The following is a 7,769-nucleotide window of genomic DNA, read 5'->3' on the forward strand; positions in this document are numbered from 1 at the left end:
GGGGGGGGGGGGGGGGGGGGGGGGGGGGGAAAAAAGGGGGGGGGGGAAAAAAGGGGGGGGGGGGGGGGGGGGGGGGGTTTTTTTGGGGGGGGTTTTTTTTTTGGGGGGGGGGGGGGGGTTTTGGGGGGGGAGGGGGGGGGTCGGGCTGGGGTGGGGGGGGGGGGGGATGGAAAAAGGAGGGGGCGCGGGGGACCGGGGGTGGGAGGGGGGGGGGAATAAAAAAGGGGGGAGGGTGGGGGAAGGGAAGGAGGGGGAAAAGGGGGAGGGGGGAAAGGGATGAGGAGGAGGTAGGAGGAGGAAAAAAAGGAGGAAGGAAAGCGGGGGGGGGAGAAGGGGGAGGGGGGGAAAAGGGGGGGGAAGGAAAAATGGGGGCGGAGGAGGGGGAGAAAGAGGGGGGGGGAGAAAGAGGAGGGGGGAGGAAAGGATAAGAAGAGGGGAGGGGGGAAAAAGCATGCACTAAAATTGCCCAAAAAAGTTTGGAAAAAACCCTTTAAAGATTTGTCCTTATATAATATATAATATATAATATATATATTTTATATATATTATATATATATATATATATATATATATACATATATATTTATTTTAATTTATATATATATATATATATTTATATATATTATATTATATTTATTTTATATATATAATCTATTTTTTAATTTATATTTTTATATATTATAATATATATAAAAATTTATATATGTGTGTTTGTTGTGTGTGTTGTTGTGTGTGTGTGTGTGTGGGTTGTGTATGTGTAAAATACAAAAACCCCATATATGTAGGTTTTGTTTATGTATTCCTCCACCCCCCCATCCTCCTCCTCCTCCCACCTCCTCCTCCCCCTCCTCCCTTTTCCCTCCTCCTCCTCCCCCCTCCCCTTCCACCCTCCCCCCCCTCCCCTCCTCCTCCTCCCTCCTCCTCCTCCCCCTCCCCCTCCTCCTCCTCCTCCTCCCCTCCCCCCCTTTCCCCCCATCCCTTCCCTCCCCTCCCCCCTTTTCCACCCCTCTTCCACCTCCTCCTCCTCCTCCCCCCCCCTCCCTCCTCCTCCCCCTCCTCCTCCTCTTCCCCCCCCCCTCCTCCTCCCCCCCCTCCCCTCCTCCCCTCCTCCCCTCCCCTTCCCCCACCACCTCCTCCACCCCCTCCCCCCCCTCCTCCTCCTCCCCCTCCCCCCCTCCTCCTCCCCACCACCACCTCCCCTCCTCCTCCTCCTCGTCCTTCCACCACTCCCTCTTCCTCTTCTTCTTGTCCAAGAGAAAACACACACCCCTTTGCAAGCCGATCCATATGTAAATGGGGCCATAAACAAAATTTTTGTGGCGTATTTCTTTTTTCTTCCTAACTCCTCGAGGGATGGGGGGGGGGGGGGAGGGCCTTCTTCGCTCGCTCTCCAAGGAGTTCTGTTGATCATTGCGTTTATCTTATGGAATTGGATCCTGTGCTGCTGGCTGTGAAGGCGCTCGGGTTTGGCCGACGAAGCTGGCGATGCTCTTTTTTTTTCTTTTCTTTTTTTTATTGGGAGGGGAGGGGGGTTGTATGAAAGTGTATCTTATCAGGGAGTTGGTTTTGGGATGAATATCATGTATTATTGGGGTCTAAGTGTATTGTGTGTACACACCACACACACACACACACCACACACACACACAACACACACACACACACACCACACACACACATATATATTATATATATTATATAATATTATATATATATATATATATATATAAAACATTTTTTTTTTATATATAATATACATAATATATATATATATAATTTTTTTTTCTCTCATAATAACAAAAATTTTATTATATTATATAATTATATATAATTTTATATTATATATATTATATATTTTTAAAAAATTTTATATAATAATTATTGTGTTTTTGTGGTGTTGTGTTTGTGTGTTGTTTATAATATATATATTAAAAAATAAAATATAATATATATATATATATATATATAATATATATTAAAATACTATATATAACATGTTTTTATACTTTGTTATGTGTTTTGTGTGGTGGGGTGTGTGTGTTTTTTTATTATATATATAATTATATATATTTATAATATATTTATAAAATAAACGCCACCACCACCACACCAACACCACAACACCACATACACACACAACAACACCCCCCACAACCCTACACAACCCCCACACACACACACACACACACACAACAGACAACACACAAAACACACCACACACACACCCAACACACACACACACACACACACACACACACACCACAAAACCACAATTATATATAATATATATATTATAATATATTATATATATATATATTATTAATAAATATAATAACTTTTTGTTATATATATTTACATGTATATATGTATTATATGCATTATATAAAAATCAATAATCTTTAAATTATATATATTATATATTATATTTATATAAAAATATAAAAATTTTATTTATAAAATACATATATCCATATCCAACAACACACCCAAAACCCACACACACAACAAACCACACACACCACACAACACACACACACCAAAACACACACACACCACATAAATATATATTTTATTTTTATTATAAAATATTATTATAATAATTTTATATATATATATATATATATTATTAAAATTATCCTGTAACTGTATATATATTATACATGTATATATGTTATATATTATATATATATTATTAATATAAATATTATTATATATTATATATATATTTTTTTCATTCATATATATACAATAACACCCCCACACACACCCACCCACACACACACCACAAATCAAACACACACACACACAACACACACCCACACACACCACACACACACCCACAAACCACACACCACACACATATAATATATATATATATATATATTATTTTAATAAAATTTTTATATGTAATATATAAAAAAATTATTCATTATATATATATATATATATATTATATTATATAATATAATATATATTAATATATAATGTATATTATAAGTATAAAAACACCACCACACACACACACACACACACCACACCACACACACCACAAACACACACCACCCACCCCACACAAAACCCCACATAGTATATATATTTCATATATATATATTATATATATTATATATATTATATATATATATAATTTATATATAAAAATATACATGTGTAATATATATGTATAATATATATATATTATTATATATATATAATTATATATATATATACATTATTACACACACAACACCACACCACACACACACACAACCACAACACACCCCCACACACCCCACACACACCACACAACACACACACACCCAACACAACACACCCCACACCATATATAATATATTATATATATATAATATATATAATTTATATTATTTTATATATATATTAATATATTAAAAATATATTTTTATATATATAATATATATATATAGTTATATAATATATATATATATAATATAATTTTAAAATATATTATATATATATAAACACACCAAAACCACCCACACACACACACCCAAAACAAAAAACACACCACACACACACCAACACACCACACCACACACACACCCACAAACCCCCAACCCAATATATATTATAATTTTTTATATATATATATTTTTATTTAATTTATATATTAAAAATATATATATTTATACATGTTTATATATATTTTATATATTATAATATATTATTTTATTTAATTATTTTATTTTTTTTTAAAAAATTTTATATTAAAATATATATTATATATATATATATTTATAATATTATATTATTTTGTTGGTGGTGTGGGATTATTTTTTGTGTGTGTGTGTGTGTGTTGTGAAAAAATTTTTGTTGGGGGTGTATATGTGTTGTGTGTCTATGTATTATATTTTTTTTAAATTTTTTTTATTTATTATTATTATATTATTTATTTTTCCTTTTTTTGGTTTTCTGTTTTTGTGGTTTTATTAATTTTTTTTTTTTTTTATTATATATATTATTTTTATTATTTATATGTGGTGTGTGTGGTTGTGTGTGTGTGTGTGTGTGTGTGTGTGTGTTACATACTATATGCATATATAATGTTATATCATATATATCTATGCTTTATATTTATATATTTATATATTTTTAAAATTTTTTACATATATTATATATATTATATTATATATTATATTTTAATATATATTTTAAACATATTATATCTATGTATTATTAATTATATATATATTTATATATATTTATATATATATTATATATTATATTTTATTTTGTATATATTTTAAATTTTGTGTGTGTGTGTGTGTTGGTTTGTGTGTGTGTGTGTGTGTGTGTACTATACATATACACATGTAAGTATGTGTGTGTGTGCTTGTAATCCCCCGCCCGCTTTCCTTTCCACCCTTTGGCACCAATTGTGTTTATCCCTACACGTGTACACATATGGTACGCGTCCATGCAATGCGTACGTACGTGCAGTACATGCCGTACATATAATAGGTGTTGTTTGATTGCGAGTCAGAAATTTCCACGTGTGAAAAGGCGCATATTAGCATGCAGCGCGCGCTAGCCAGGAAATGACAGGCCATATCTTTTTCATGAATACGAATCGCTCGCCGCCATTGTGCACTCCCCGCCGATAATATATATCTATATGCATATATATCCCGGCCGTACTGGAAGTATACTATAAGACTTGACTTTGTTTGGGGGGAATTTTTTGCACTGTTTTTTTTTTTCTTCTTTTTACATTTACTGGGAGATGGGGGTGTTATTTGAACGAGCAATATGGAGAGATATTTCTTTTCTGAAAAATCGGACACGTGGATTGGACTCGTCCGTTTCGTGGAGGCCGAAAATTTGATTAATTTAGCGGATTTCGTCTCAGTATTTCGCCTGTTCCCGAGGTTTTAGCTTTTTTTGTATTTTAAATTCTTGCAAATTCATATATCGATAGATAAAGATAGTGAAGATAATTACCTCGTTTTATTTTTTTTGTATTTTTTTTTTTTTTGTATTTCATTGAACACAAAAAAAAAGAACTGGAAATTGTAAAACACTGATAGAAAAAAGAACGTTGATGAACTACGGCATGACAAAAAAGACATGAATTCTCTACTAAATATTCATATTTCTGATTTCCTGCGCCAGTTACCGTTTCCCTGACAAGCGAAAGTGCGTGCAAGGGTTCGAACACAGCCGCGCGCAATTTGAGATTTGCATGTATGTTGACTTTCAAATTTTAACGGTAAATAAAAAGAAAAAAAATGGCCGAGGCTCACTCCTTCCTGTGATACAAGTTTAATTTTTTCCGCCAATGAAAAACTCGAATAGGTTTTGAAAACTGTACTCGAAAAAAAATATGCTGCATAATTCTCATTCTCATTCGTTCTGTCGATGTATCTATATATTTATCTATACTCTCTGCTCCTCTCTCTCTCTCTCTCTCTCTCTCTCTCTCTCTCTCTCTCTCTTTCTCTCTCTCTCTCTCTCTCAATCTCTCTCTCATCATCTCTCCTCATCTCTCTCTCTCTCTCTCTCTCTCTCTCTCTCTCTCTCTCTCTCTCTCTCTCTCTCTCTCTCTCTCTCTCTCTCTCTCTCTCTCTCTCTTTCTCTCTCTCTCTCTCTCTCAATCTCTCTCTCAATCTCTCTCTCTCATGTTTCTGATGAAGATATAATCAGGCTTTGTATTTTAAAATTGAGAATGACATGTTACCGTGTTCTAAGATATTCATTCTCATGCCTTTTTTATATATACATTTGTGGCCATGTTATATTTAGATTTAAGATGGCAGCCACGCCAGACATTCATGCAAACGTGGGAACTGTTGAATATCTTGTGGCGAAGCTGTCAAACTGCTTCAGAATTTTTCTATGAACAAACATCGTTTTGAAACATTTCATAATAGATAACATGAAAAAATGTGAATTATAAAAATTTCAGATCGTATGGTCACAGGGTGGTTTCGTGGCAAGGGAACAGGATCCCTTATATACAGTTGCTGAAAGGGAAAGATTTTTTGGGTGTTTCCCCAAGACTAAAATGTTTGCGAAAAGGGAAACAGAATTGCTGAGTTTTCATAAAACATTAGACATTTGAATATCGAATGAAGCGATTCATACTTTTATTCAAAAAGCATTTTCTAAGAACTTTTTAGTATAAAAACACATAATTATACACAGACCCTCAGGATAAAACATGGGAAATGTTTACAACATATGGTGGAATTGCGGGTTTTTTAAGGGCACTTCGTCACAGCTATAACCTGTTGGAGTCGGCTGAGGCAGTGGAGTTGTATAAAAAAGACACACATGGCTTTTTTTGGTTGTGAGGCGAAGAGATCACAGAATGGGGCCTAACTCTCTCTTTCATCTCTCTCTATCTATCTATCTATCTATCTATCTATCTATCTCTCTCTCTCACTCCCTCCCTCCCTTCCTCGCTCCCTCCCTCCCTCCTTGCCCCCCTCCCTCTCTCTCTCTCTCTCTCTCTCCCCCTCTCTCTCTCTCCTCTCTCTTTTCTCCCTCCCTCTCTCTCTCTATCTATCTACTATCTATCTATCTTCTATCTCTCTCTTTCTCTCCTCCTCCCCTCTCTCCTCCTTCCCCCTTCCCCCTCTCTCTCTCGCTCTCTCTCTCTCCCTCTCTCTCTCCCCCACTCCTCCTCCTTTCTCTCTCCTCTCTCTTCTCTTCCCTCTTCTTCCTCCCTCTCTTTCCCCCTCCCTCTGTCTCCCTCCCCCCCCTCTGTCCCCCCTCCCTCTCTCTCTCCCCCCCCCCCTCCCTCCCCTCCTCCCCCCTCCTCCCCCCTCCCTCCCTCCCCCCTCTCCTCCCTCCCTCCCTCCCTCTCTCTCCCTCCCTCTCTCTCTCTCTCTCCTCTCTCGATGCTAAACCAGTACCGGCTTTTTACTATACCCTGTTCTGATGTTGGGAAACAGTCATATCAGTACGCATTACATTCTGCCCCTTCGTGTTATTTGATATTTGAACTGACGTTCTCTCTCTCTCTCTCCTCTCTCTCCCTCTCTCCTTCTCTCATTCTCTCTCTCTCTCCCCCTCTCTCTCCCCCTCCCCTCTCTCCCTCTCTCTCTCTCTCTCTCTCTCTCTCTCTCTCTCTCTCTTTCACTTACTCACTCACTCACTAACTCTCTCTCTCTCACTCTCTCTCTCCTCTCTCTCCCTCGTCTCCTTTCTCCTCTCCCCCTCTCTCTCCTCTCTCTCCCTCTCTTCTTCTCGTCTTTCTCTCTCCCCTCTCCTCTCTTCTCTCTCTATCTCTCTCTCTCTCCCCCTCTCTCTCTCTCTCTCTCCTCCTCTCCTCTCTCTCCTCTCTCCTCTCTCAACTCTCTCTTCCCCTCCCCGTCCCTCCCTCTCTCTCTCTCTCTCTCTCTTAATATTTCTCTAATCTCCTCTCAATCCTCTCTCTCATCTCTCTCTCCTCTCTCTAACTAACAAATTCTCTCTCTCTCTCTCTCTCTCTCTCTGTCTCTCTCCCCTCTCATCTCTCCTCCTCTCTCTCTCTCTCCTCTCTCTCTCATCTCTCTCTCCTCTCTCTCTTCTCTCCTCTCCTCTCTCTCTCTCTCTTCTCCCCTCCCCTCTCTCTCTCTCCCCTCTCTCTCTCTCGCTCTCTCTCTCTCTCTCCTCTTTCTCTTCCTCTCTCTCTCTCTCCTCTCTTTCTCTCTCTCTCTCTTTTCCCTTTTTTTTTCTATCTATCTATCTATCTACTAAAACTCTCTCCCCTCCTTTCTCTCTCTCTCTCTCCCCCTTTCCCTCTCTAA

The sequence above is a fragment of the Penaeus monodon genome, chromosome 13, assembly GCF_015228065.2.
Source record: "Penaeus monodon isolate SGIC_2016 chromosome 13, NSTDA_Pmon_1, whole genome shotgun sequence".
Lineage (NCBI taxonomy): Eukaryota > Metazoa > Arthropoda > Malacostraca > Decapoda > Penaeidae > Penaeus > Penaeus monodon.